The following is a 14,391-nucleotide window of genomic DNA, read 5'->3' on the forward strand; positions in this document are numbered from 1 at the left end:
CATAACATACTAAGATTTTAATCATTTTCTTCAAGATTGATAAGGCTTGATTTTAATACTAGAATTATTTTTGATAGTTTTTCTATAATCTTAGCTGAAAAAAGGCATACAGATAATTTATTAGAGTTTCAAATTTAAAACAAACAAAATTTAGAAATGTTATGTACACTTTTCTTTTGAAGAAAAACTGAAATTTGTGGTTATACTAACTTAATAGTTTATATAAATTTAAGTTTTATGTTTTAGTATTTAATATGAAGAAAAATATAAATTTTAAGTTGTTGTTTTTAAACCTACTTACAACTTTTGTTTTTTAGAATTTTGTTTTTATAACTAACTGTTTTAAACGGTTCTTCAGCGTATTTTAGGTCAGTATCTTCTGCAGTTTTCGAAATGTTTTTCTTGCATGCTTTTAATTAAGTAGTATTTATATTTAAAGTCGCACTATGATCTTGTAACTTTATTGAGATTTCATTATTTTTGAAATTAAACATTTTGTGACATTATAATAAATTGTTTCAAACAGTATAAATAAGACTTAATTTTTCAGAACTAAATATATTTCATGCTTCTTTCGTCAGTTGTTTACTAAGCAATAAAAATGAAATTTCAAATCTAGCTTATATAGTGAAAATGCAATCAACGTAATTAATAATAAAGAAAAGAGTAATTAACAATACATAATTACTTCTCATTACAATGCAACTAAAAAAATTAATAAAACAGAGCAACAACTTATAAAACAATTCAAGAAAAAATTGAACAGTATAATCAAAATCTTTATGTTAACAGAACTTAGGTTTTCTTAACGAAATACAAATAGCTTCAAGTTTAATTAAATCCAAAATGTGACAATTTTTTTTAATAATTTTAAATCTTTTTAAATTATAGTTACTAGCACAATCAAGGTTATTTATTAAGTGTTCAGCAATAGCAGATCTTTTTGAAGCATTTATTACTCTAATAAGTTTAGTTTTCATATTACTCAAACAAAATTCATCGATACGTTTTTGAATATGTTCCTTTATTTTTTGCCAAATTGTCTTGAGGTCATCTCGATATAACTAGCTTCACAGATGCAGTTAAACTAGTAAACTACCATACTTTGTTTAAATTCTCCAATCAGGTCTTTTCCCTCAGGTCTAAACATTGGATAGGATACGAAATTAACGATCGGCTTTGCCGAACGATAAGTCCTACTTACTAATTGACAAACATCTCTTTCTATAACTCCTGAGTTCTTATTGACATAAGGCAGTACTAAAGGAATCAAGCATTACTCCGGCCCTGCTGGCTTTATTTTGTTTAAACTATTAAGATGTAAATTTATTATTTTATTAACAAGTTCTTGTGGATATATAGTTCTATGAAGATAAAGACAAATTTATTAAGAACGCTCTGCCATCGAGCACATAAAATCTGTTCAAGAAGATTATTTGCTGACGAAATAAAACAGATAAAATTGATACTAAATAAAAGAAGTTTGTAGAAAAAAGTGGATTGAAAAGCTTAGGCTTTCAAATACTTTTGAATTGTATATTAGAACTTTAAAGAATTTTAATTACACCAAAAACCTCTAAACTATAATTATACTTTTTAGTTGCTATATTAAAGATAAAGCACAGGTTTTTTAAAATTTACATTCTAAGTAGTTAAATCTTAGTTTGTTTTATACTTTCTTAAAGTATATTCTTGCTAGATATATTTTTGTGTAAAGGTTTTGACCACATTTAAAGTGTTTTCTAAATATGATATTCTTTATATATTTGTTAGTGTTTGCAATTGTTCTTTATATAAAATATATTAACTCATGTCATGCCTAGTTTTTAATACAAGAGCCCTAAGTATTATTGAATATAAGCAATAAGTATATATTAAGTTTATTATCTAAAGGTACCTACATCCATAGGTTACATCGTAATTTTACAACTATCACAGTAGACCGCAACTATAAAACTATCAAATCATAGTAGATTCAGCACTACAACTATCACATCACAGTAAATTGCAACGATACAACTATCACATCACAGTAGATTGCAACACTACAGCTATCACATCACAGTATATCGCAACACTACAACTATCACATCACAGTAGATCGCAACACTACAACTATCACATCACAGTAGATCGCAACAATACAACTGTCAAATCACAGTACATAACAACAAAATTCAACTATGTTATAACCATGTTATCCTATAAAGTTATGTGGAAAACACTGAAACAAAACCATTAAGTACTAGATACAACACTACTAATTTCGTTATTTATTTTTTTTAAAGTGCTGAGTTTATTGAAAATCTTCTTAAAATATGTTGAAGTATAAAAAGTTGTTATAAAAATAATGTTGTCAACGCTAATTATATACGTATTACGAAAATTGACAATGAAAATTACTCTATAAACGTAGAACTATATTTTTAGAAAATTAAATAAAATTAACGAATTAATATTAGTAATATTGAGCTAACTTTGTAATTAAGAAAGAGTTGGCAAAACCTTGGAAATCAGGCGCAAAAACAGAAGTCTTGGACCTGTGACGTAATTTGAGTATTAAAATTAATTTGTACCATTCAAATAAACTTGTGCTTTTATGACTAAATTTTATTAATACGTTCTTTCTTTATATATTATATAGTACTTATTAGTTCTTATTTATGTTTGTTTTATTATAAATCTAATTCAAAGATAGTTTTGAAATTTGGTATATTAATGAAAAAACCCGCAACACGCAAAGACTTAAACGCTTAATTTCAAAAGAGTTTAATTTCTATTAAACCTTCTTCAACTTCGCGTAAAAATGTATGTTTTATGAAATAATCATAAAACAACCTGTTATAACATGTAGTTAATGAACACTAAACTTAAAAATAATACTTTAAAAGACTGTGCAATGAATTGTTTGAGTAGTTTACTTTTCCCGGACTATATTTTATGATTGTTCTTTAGCCATTACAAAAAATACGTTTTTACGCAAAGTTTAATAAGGTTCTTTTATTGTCAAGGGTAACGGCCTTTTTGAATACTTACAACAAAACTAATGCTAATAAATATGCTTTTTGTTATGTAATATGATTTAAGTAACCTTTTACAAAGACTATACAATTTATGAATTTAAGAAAAATTATTTTAATTTTTTTCAGGTTAATAACATATTAACAATGTACTGCGATGTGATAGTTGTAGTGTTGCTATCTACTGTGACGTGATTGTTGTAGTGTTGTTGTCTACCGTCACGTGTTACTTGTATCGTTGCAATCTACTGTTATATGGTAGTATTAGTGTTTTTATCTATTATGGTGTGATACTTGTTTTGTTGCAATCTACTCTGGTGTGGTAGTTGATGTGTTGCAATCTACTGTGATGTGATTGTTGTTTGATCGCAATCTACTGTAATGTGGTAGTTGTATGGTCGCAAATACTGTGGTGTTATAGATTTAGTAATGCGATCTCATCTGATATTATAGTTGTATTGTTGCAATCTACTGTGAAAAGATAGTTGTAGTGTTTTTATCTATTGTGGTGATATAGTGGTACTGTTGGTATCTACTTTGATAAGATTAATTTAGTGTTGTAATTTACTGTGATGTTATAGTAATATTGTTGCAGTTTAATGACATATTATAGTTTATTGTTGCGATCTACTGTGACGTATTAGTTGTATTAGATGTAGTCTACTGTTATAGTTGCAGTGTTGCTATCTACTGTGATTTGACCGTTGTATCGTTGCAATCTACTGTGATGTGCTAGTTGTAAAGTTGAAATCTACTGTGATGTGATAGTTGTAATGTTGCGATCGTGATGTGATATTTGTAGTGTTGCGATTTTCTGTGATGTAGTAGTTATAGTGTGCGATCTCTTTTTATGTAACAGTTAATTCGTTACAGTATACTGTGGTATGATAGTTTTATCGTTGCGATGTACTGTGTTGAGATAGTTGTATGGTCGCAATCTACTGTGATGTGTGGTTACAGTGTTACAATCTACTGTTGTATGGTAAATTTATCGTTGCGATGTACTGTATTGTGATAGTTGTATGTTCGCAGTCTAATGTGATGTGTGGTTATAGTGTTACAATCTACTGTGGTATAATAGTTTTATCGTTGCGATGTAATGTGTTGAGATAGTTGTATGGTCGCAGTCTACTGTAATGTGTGGTTATATTGTTACAATCTACTGTTGTATGATAGTTTTATCGTTACGATGTACTGTGTTTAGATAGTTGTATGGTCGCAATCTACTGTGATGTGTGGTTACAGTGTTACAATCTACTGTTGTATGATAGTTTTATTGTTGCGATGTACTGTATTGTGATAGTTGTATGGTCGCAGTCTAATGTGATGTGTGGTTATAGTGTTACAATTTACTGTAGTATGATAGTTTTATCGTTGTGATGTACTGTGTTGTGATAGTTGTAGTGTTGCTATCTACTGTTATGTGATTGTTGTAGTGTTGCATTCTAATTTTCTGCAATATTTTTAGAGTTGTGATCTACTATGTTGTGTTGTAGTTCTAAGCCTGTCGTAGGAACTACATTTAATTAGGGGATGTCTCCTTTTTTGGCTAAAATCTAGCGCCGGCCCTGCTGGCTTTATTTTGTTTAAACTTTTAAGATGTAAATTTATTATTTTATTAACAAGTTCTTGTGGATATATAGTTCTATGAAGATAAAGACAAATTTATTAAGAACGCTCTGCCATCGAGCACATAAAATCTGTTCAAGAAGATTATTTGCTGACGAAATAAAACAGATAAAATTGATACTAAATAAAAGAAGTTTGTAGAAAAAAGTGGATTGAAAAGCTTAGGCTTTCAAATACTTTTGAATTGTATATTAGAACTTTAAAGAATTTTAATTACACCAAAAACCTCTAAACTATAATTATACTTTTTAGTTGCTATATTAAAGATAAAGCACAGGTTTTTTAAAATTTACATTCTAAGTAGTTAAATCTTAGTTTGTTTTATACTTTCTTAAAGTATATTCTTGCTAGATATATTTTTGTGTAAAGGTTTTGACCACATTTAAAGTGTTTTCTAAATATGATATTCTTTATATATTTGTTAGTGTTTGCAATTGTTCTTTATATAAAATATATTAACTCATGTCATGCCTAGTTTTTAATACAAGAGCCCTAAGTATTATTGAATATAAGCAATAAGTATATATTAAGTTTATTATCTAAAGGTACCTACATCCATAGGTTACATCGTAATTTTACAACTATCACAGTAGACCGCAACTATAAAACTATCAAATCATAGTAGATTCAGCACTACAACTATCACATCACAGTAAATTGCAACGATACAACTATCACATCACAGTAGATTGCAACACTACAGCTATCACATCACAGTATATCGCAACACTACAACTATCACATCACAGTAGATCGCAACACTACAACTATCACATCACAGTAGATCGCAACAATACAACTGTCAAATCACAGTACATAACAACAAAATTCAACTATGTTATAACCATGTTATCCTATAAAGTTATGTAGAAAACACTAAAACAAAACCATTAAGTACTAGATAAAAAATTAATAGTTTTGTTATTTATTTTTTTTAAAGTGCTGAGTTCATTGAAAATCTTCTTAAAATATGTTGAAGTATAAAAAGTTGTTATAAAAATAATGTTGTCAACGCTAATTATATACGTATTACGAAAATTGACAATGAAAATTACTCTATAAACGTAGAACTATATTTTTAGAAAATTAAATAAAATTAACGAATTAATATTAGTAATATTGAGCTAACTTTGTAATTAAGAAAGAGTTGGCAAAACCTTGGAAATCAGGCGCAAAAACAGAAGTCTTGAACCTGTGACGTAATTTGAGTATTAAAATTAATTTGTACCATTCAAATAAACTTGTGCTTTTATGACTAAATTTTATTAATACGTTCTTTCTTTATATATTATATAGTACTTATTAGTTCTTATTTATGTTTGTTTTATTATAAATCTAATTCAAAGATAGTTTTGAAATTTGGTATATTAATGAAAAAACCCGCCACACGCAAAGACTTAAACGCTTAATTTCAAAAGAGTTTAATTTCTATTAAACCTTCTTCAACTTCGCGTAAAAATGTATGTTTTATGAAATAATCATAAAACAACCTGTTATAACATGTAGTTAATGAACACTAAACTTAAAAATAATACTTTAAAAGACTGTGCAATGAATTGTTTGAGTAGTTTACTTTTCCCGGACTATATTTTATGATTGTTTTTTAGCCATTACAAAAAATACGTTTTTACGCAAAGTTTAATAAGGTTCTTTTATTGTCAAGGGTAACGGCCTTTTTGAATACTTACAACAAAACTAATGCTAATAAATATGCTTTTTGTTATGTAATATGATTTAAGTAACCTTTTACAAAGACTATACAATTTATGAATTTAAGAAAAATTATTTTAATTTTTTTCAGGTTAATAACATATTAACAATGTACTGCGATGTGATAGTTGTAGTGTTGCTATCTACTGTGACGTGATTGTTGTAGTGTTGTTGTCTACCGTCACGTGTTACTTGTATCGTTGCAATCTACTGTTATGTGGTAGTATTAGTGTTTCTATCTATTATGGTGTGATACTTGTTTTGTTGCAATCTACTCTGGTGTGGTAGTTGATGTGTTGCAATCTACTGTGATCTCATTGTTGTTTGATCGCAATCTACTGTAATGTGGTAGTTGTATGGTCGCAAATACTGTGGTGTTATAGATTTAGTAATGCGATCTCATCTGATATTATAGTTATATTGTTGCAATCTACTGTGAAAAGATAGTTGTAGTGTTTTTATCTATTGTGGTGATATAGTGGTACTGTTGGTATCTACTTTGATAAGATTAATTTAGTGTTGTAATTTACTGTGATGTTAAAGTAATATTGTTGCAGTTTAATGACATATTATAGTTTATTGTTGCGATCTACTGTGACGTATTAGTTGTATTAGATGTAGTCTACTGTTATAGTTGCAGTGTTGCTATCTACTGTGATTTGACCGTTGTATCGTTGCAATCTACTGTGATGTGCTAGTTGTAAAGTTGAAATCTACTGTGATGTGATAGTTGTAATGTTGCGATCGTGATGTGATATTTGTAGTGTTGCGATTTTCTGTGATGTAGTAGTTATAGTGTGCGATCTCTTTTTATGTAACAGTTAATTCGTTACAGTATACTGTGGTATGATAGTTTTATCGTTGCGATGTACTGTGTTGAGATAGTTGTATGGTCGCAATCTACTGTGATGTGTGGTTACAGTGTTACAATCTACTGTTGTATGGTAAATTTATCGTTGCGATGTACTGTATTGTGATAGTTGTATGTTCGCAGTCTAATGTGATGTGTGGTTATAGTGTTACAATCTACTGTGGTATAATAGTTTTATCGTTGCGATGTAATGTGTTGAGATAGTTGTATGGTCGCAGTCTACTGTAATGTGTGGTTATATTGTTACAATCTACTGTTGTATGATAGTTTTATCGTTACGATGTACTGTGTTTAGATAGTTGTATGGTCGCAATCTACTGTGATGTGTGGTTACAGTGTTACAATCTACTGTGGTATGATAGTTTTATCGTTGCGATGTACTGTGTTGAGATAGTTGTATGGTCGCAATCTACTGTGATGTGTGGTTACAGTGTTACAATCTACTGTTGTATGATAGTTTTATTGTTGCGATGTACTGTACTGTGATAGTTGTATGGTCGCAGTCTAATGTGATGTGTGGTTATAGTGTTACAATTCACTGTAGTATGATAGTTTTATCGTTGTGATGTACTGTGTTGTGATAGTTGTAGTGTTGCTATCTACTGTTATGTGATTGTTGTAGTGTTGCATTCTAATTATCTGCAATAGTTTTAGAGTTGTGATCTACTATGTTGTGTTGTAGTTCTAAGCCTGTTGAGGAACTACATTTAATTAGGGGATGTCTCCTTTTTTGGCTAAAATCTAGCGCATCTAGCTCTTAAGGCTTTTTATGAATCTACCTTACTCATTAGGTTTAACTTAGTTTTTGTTAAATATGTAATAAACTTAATAAATATAATTTCTTTGATGAAGTGACTTTATTGAAAAGGTAATATTAGTATGATAACTAGAAAGTAGAATGATAAAGCAGCCAATTTATCAGTAGAATAAAACTGCGAATATAAAAACAACAAGTAAACACAAAATTCTAAAAATTAAAATGTTCAAAACACTGTTCTTAAAATTACTGAATGTCACATGCTGAAATAAAAATATAAATCTTACTAATAACACTAATAACAATACAGAGTCTAAATTTACGCCGTGCTTTATGACAACGAAGGCTAAACTAAGCGCAATATAATACAATAATGCAAATAAACATCAAGATGTTATAAAATAAAAAGTATGAAAAAGTTCTTAATTTCAAATAGTGTCTTATGGTCATAAATTTTGTATGCCATTCGCACTGTTTTATGGCTGAACTAAGTGCAATAACAAATCATTATTAAAGTTTTTTATTGTGATGATTTGATAAACAATCGTCTAACGTCCCCTGGTGATCATTTAAAAACAACAAAATATACATTCTGTTACAGTGTTAGTTGTGTGTTGTGATTTAGTTTTATGTGAAAGTTTTATTGTTACGATCTACTTAAAAGTTGTACTTGTGTTGGCCACAAAGTTGATCTTCAATATTTAAAAAATTTTAACTCCGATATATTTCAAAACCATCATTAGAATTTTTGCACAATCAGGCAAACATTTATTTATAATTTAGAAATATTTTGATTTAATTATACAAGTCAAAACAATTTTAAAGTGAAACTTAAAAATTTATAATTTTAATTCTGAACTAAATAAGTTGTATATAATAAATTTGTTTCTAAAACCAGATTTGAATTTTGATTTACAATTTGTAAGCTCATAACTTTTTTCTGGGTTTTTTAGTTTTAATTTATCAATTTTTTATTTATCAATAAGTATAGTATTTTTCTATTACTACTTAAATATTTTTTTTATTGCTAAACAAAAAAAACATTTTAAACACAAAGTTTTTTGGCTATATATTGCGTAATACGCACAATGCGTACTTAATTGGTAGTTCATACCTAAGAAATGCGTACTATAGCGGCAAATAAAGGAAAAAATATTAATTCCTTATAGAAATGTGTAGACACGCCCCTGCTTTGAACTAACAAATTAGAATTGTATTAAAAAAATTTAGTTTACAAAAAATTCGATTTTTCGAAGTTCTTAGGCTAGTAAGAAAAAGTTTTAGATTCTAAAATGAAATAAAAAAGATCTTGAATGACAATAAAATCTCCTAAACAATAACTATGCCTTTTAGTTTTAACAGAAAAAAAAACTGTTGTCCCTGATAACATAAAAAAGTAAGTTTTGCAATTAATTTTAGTAGTTTAGGGTATTTCCCTACCTAGCAACATTTTTTGTAAATCTTTAACTTAATCAAATTAAATTTTGTTAAAGAAAAAAAACATAGGAATACACAACTATGGACATTGGATTGGTGTGGAGAAAGACCTCATGGTCATGAGCTGTACACCATTTGCTTTTAAATACTGAGCTAATTTCATTTTGTCAAAAATTAAGTTTTAAGATTAAATATAGATAATTTAAAAAAATCAAGTAGCTAAACTCATGCTTAAAAAATAATAAACATATTTATAAAACTAATTAATACCAATATATACAGTATGAAGGATAGTCTTCAGAAACATACTTATATAAATTAAACTCTATGATAAAAATGCCTTGGAATAAAGTATAAATACGTTTGTTTTGTAAGATTTTAAGAGTAATAACACCAATTATGATTTAACATAAAACTTTGTACTTAAGTTATAGTCACACAAACACCTTGTAAAATTATAATCAAGTAGATTAATTTATTTCAAACTTTTTATATGTTTTATTTTATAGTACAATAATAATATGTTCATTTAGATTTGTCTATAACTGGGTATGTACTTAATAAAATAAATACTTAAGTATTAAGTGGTATACTTTTTTTTCATTATTTATAAAAATTTAATATGCCATGAGTTTTCTAAATACTTTTAGTTTTATTTACTACTTATTTTACTTTCACTATTATCCCTAATCCTTACTGTGATAATTATTTTTTCTTTTTTATTTTTATTATTATGATTTTTTTTTGTTTTACAAGTTTTTTATTAAACATTATTTGTATTTTTTTCTGAACTATCACTGTTACCCCTAACCCTTACCTTGGTTGATAATTTTTTTTAAACAATTTCTTTCTTTTTTTTTGTTTTTTTAACTCTTGTGCAAAAATGACACTCCGTGTATATTTGACCAGTTTATGTTCAATTAATCTACCTCAATGTTCCTTTAAAGTTATTTATAAAGACTCAAACTTTTAAAAGTTTTTTAGTCTCTTATGTTTTTTGCTTTTTATTGAAAACTTTAAAGGAAAATTGCACAGCTTGGCATGGCAGAAGCTTCTATTTATTTTATGAAACTTATTAACAGCTCAGTTTAATTCTAGTTGAAAATGTTTTGCTAAATATTGTTTTAATATTTTTGTAAATTTGTATATTAATTCATATTAAATTATAGTGGTATATTGAAAAAAATAGATTCGTATGTTTATCCAACTAAAACTTTTACAGAAAAGAAAACAATTGTTTTTTTTTAAGCTTTAAAACAGTGATGCGAGAAATGAAGGTTAGTTTTTATGTAAAGCAAAATTTCTCAAACTTTTTCATAAGGCCCTCTTTAAATAAATAAAAAAACCATGGCCCCCTCCAACAGCATATCTTAAAAAAACTTTTACTAAGAACACCTACAACCTTTTTGTTCTGCTCTTCAACATCAACTCTAGAATATCTAGTACGAGTTTTAGATTATGGCTTAGTGCTCCCTTTTTTGCAGCTTATGACCCCTTAAGCATCTAGAATTTTCCAACAGCATATAAAACAAGTTTCAAAATTACCTTTAAAATCGATAAAGGATAATTAAAAGGATAAAGGGTTTCGATTTTTTTTTGACAAATTAGCAGGATAACAAAAATAGCTGGAATCCTGAAAATAACTTGAAACTTAATTATTTAATTAAGTCAACTAAAATGTCCTTGAAAAATCTGGAACTTGAGAAAGTTAAATAAACTTGAATTCTAACAAAAGTCACTAAAAACCTTTAATTTCAAACAATTTTTACATGAAAGATATGTAATTTTGTGTATTAGAAAAATCCAAATATACATTTTTTATCATTTATAAATTATCTACTTTAAAGCTTTTGAAAATTGCAGTAATTTCTAAAATTTTTTTACTTATATTTTGTATATCATCATTAAGGCTTTTGAATGATCATATGAAAAGAATGTTAAAGAAATTGATTTAAAATTTTAGTGAAGTTGTAACAACAAAACACAGATAAATAGTAGTACAGTATCTTTTAAATATTAATCTAAATCTATCATAAAGCTTTTTTTTTTCTTAGAATTAGTTTACTTTAAAAAGTAAATACAAAAGGATTTAGTTTCAAAAATCTTGAAAAATAAGAAAATCTTGAGAAACTAAATAAAGTCTTTTAGCAAGCCTTTAGATTTTGATATTTTTATTTACTTAGTTATTATGTCTGTTGATTAAAATATAATTAATAATGGGGCATAAATAATGTAAATAGTAAGGAAAAGTTAGTTTGATATTTAACAATGGTTTAAGTAAGATTTTTATTTTACAAATCATATATAAATATTTTTAGTAATTAATTTTATACTAATTAAGATAAATATTTTTAATCACAAATGACAGGGTGGCCATTAAACCTGGAGTAATGGTAAAACCTTGAACTAATAATTTATGCAAAAAATCCTGGAAAAATCTGGAGTTTTAAACAGAATATATATAATAGGTAAAAAAACTTCAATTTAACACAAAAAATATGTTTTAATTTTAAAAAATAAATGAAATCTTAACTTCTAGAGGAAAAGTAATATATTTTATTCTTTTAAGACTTTATTATGCTAACTAAGTTTCGGTCAAAGATTAAAATGCAAGAAATATATAATAGAAATAGTTTATTGCCATTATTAATTTTCATTTATAACTAAAAAATAAATTAGAAATAACTTTACAGTATATTTTCAATATTAAGGGTATAGGGGGAAGGGGAGGTAATACAGTTTTTCTGAATTTTGATCTTATTTAATATAGTTTTTACTTAGCTACAAGATGCTTTTCACAGATTAATAAAATTCAAAATAATTTTTGAGATATAGCTGGTCAAAATTGGACGCAACAATAGGATCATTATGGGAGGCACAAACTAAAGAAGCATATAACTAGAAATCACTAAAACTCTATCTACTCCTAGGTTTTTTGAGATAACTACCTCAAATTTTTAGGAAATATTCCTTGCAATATATAGAAAATTCTGTTTGAAATAACTTTTCAAAAATTGAAAAATAAAAATTTTATAACAAAAAAACAGAAAATAACATTTTTTTGTTTATTATTTATTTAAAATTTATATATATTTTATTAACATTAATTTAAATTGTTGTCTAGAAATTTGTGTAATGTGAACTGCTTGTTTATTTTGATCATAATAGTAAGTTTTATAATTAAAAAAAAATAATTGGCTTAAATCTTTTTCTTAAAGTTTTTTTTTAATCTGGAATTTTAAATAGTGATGTACCGGACTCACTATCCGGGTCCGGCCAGATGTTGCCATTTTGTCTGATATCCGGATCCGGCCGGATTCTAATTTGAAAAAAAAAGTCTGGATCCGGTTCCGGCCGGATTCTAATTTGAAAAAAAGTCCGGTTCCGGCCGGATTCTAATTTGAAAAAAAAGTCTGGATCCGGGTCCGGCCGGATCGTATCAGAGATCCGGTCGGACCCGGATCTAGTAAGTAAAAAAGAGCATATTGAAAAATATTTTTTCAAAAACAAACCCTGTGTAAATTAATAAGAGTCATTTTCGTCAGTTAAAATTAAACACCTACTGTGATTGGCTCATTCTGTACACGTAACTAATTTATATTTGTTTACATTTAAACTATAAAATAAACATTTCATGAAATGCAACTCTTTACATATGTTGTAAAATTGAAAGCTTTGGAATGAATACTTGCATTATTTATTGTTTAAAGTTGAGCTCAGAGAATATTTAGAGTTAATACGGTTGAATGTACGAGCCAATGAGAATCATATCACAAATGTTTCAAACTAAATACTGATGCAACAAAACATCAGAACATGACAGGCAGTTTATATGTAAGCAGTTAGTTAGTTTGGTGTGCAGCTTGAAGCAACAAAATATCTTGAAATTTTTTGTGAATGCTTATTGTAAGTATTGTTTTGTTTTAAAAGTGAATATTTCAACAGGTGTTTAATTGTTTAAATATTTAAGCCAGGTTTATAGTTTAATAGTTTATTAAAAATTTTACAGTTTCATGTTTACTTAAAGTTTTATTTAATTTTTAATTATTTGTTTTAAGTCTTTTGATTTAGATTTAAATAGTTTCCAGTTTTTAAAGTGTTACCAAAGTAATTAATAATTTTGTATATGCTAGTATTTTTTGTTGTGTTTTATATAAAAGATTCATCACTCAAAACTGTCGTGTCTGATTATAGAAAGTAGTCTCAGTTAGAATTTGGTATTTGTTAGCTATTAATTAAATAAGGTAGGATTTAATTATGATGAGTAGTACTAATAAGTTAAGTGTACCACAATCAGTCCACAACTTTACTACCAAATTTCCAACCTTTGCTAGATGTTTTACTGATTATTAGATTAAAATATTTTTTTCAGTTTTTAAAAACCTCGTTCTGACTCAGGCTTGTTTATACTCACTCTAGCTAGTTTTATTGACTTAAAAAGTGGCAACCCTGCTAGTTTGGGACTTTTAGAAAGTCTTGGACTGCCTCAGGCTAGTTTATTTTTTTATAAAAACTCAGGCTAGTTTTCTTTTAGACTTTGAATGATTTTAAGCTGATCCAGTTTTAAATATTTTGTAATTTTCTAGTGTATTTTGTTCAAGAACTTGATTTAAGATTTTTTGTTATTTTGAATAACACCTAAATTTGTAAACCTTGTGGCTAGCTGTTCTACTTATTATTAGATTAAAGTTCGTTTTTTTCAGTTTTTAAAAACCTTATTCTGACTCAGGCTAGTTTATTCTAGTGATGTACCGTACTCACTATCCGGGTCCGGCCGGATATTGCCATTTTTGTCTGATATCCGGATCCGGTCGGATTCTAATTTGAAAAAAAAGTCCGGATACGGTTCCGGCCGGATTCTAATTTGAAAAAAAAGTCCGGATCCGGTTCCGGCTAGATTCTAACTTGAAAAAAAAGTCCGGATCCGGGTCCGGCCAGACCCAAAATTGTGGGTCCGGTACATCACT

This window comes from Thalia democratica, chromosome 8 (assembly GCF_965202585.1).
Source record: "Thalia democratica chromosome 8, ktThaDemo2.hap1.1, whole genome shotgun sequence".
Classification (NCBI taxonomy): domain Eukaryota; kingdom Metazoa; phylum Chordata; class Thaliacea; order Salpida; family Salpidae; genus Thalia; species Thalia democratica.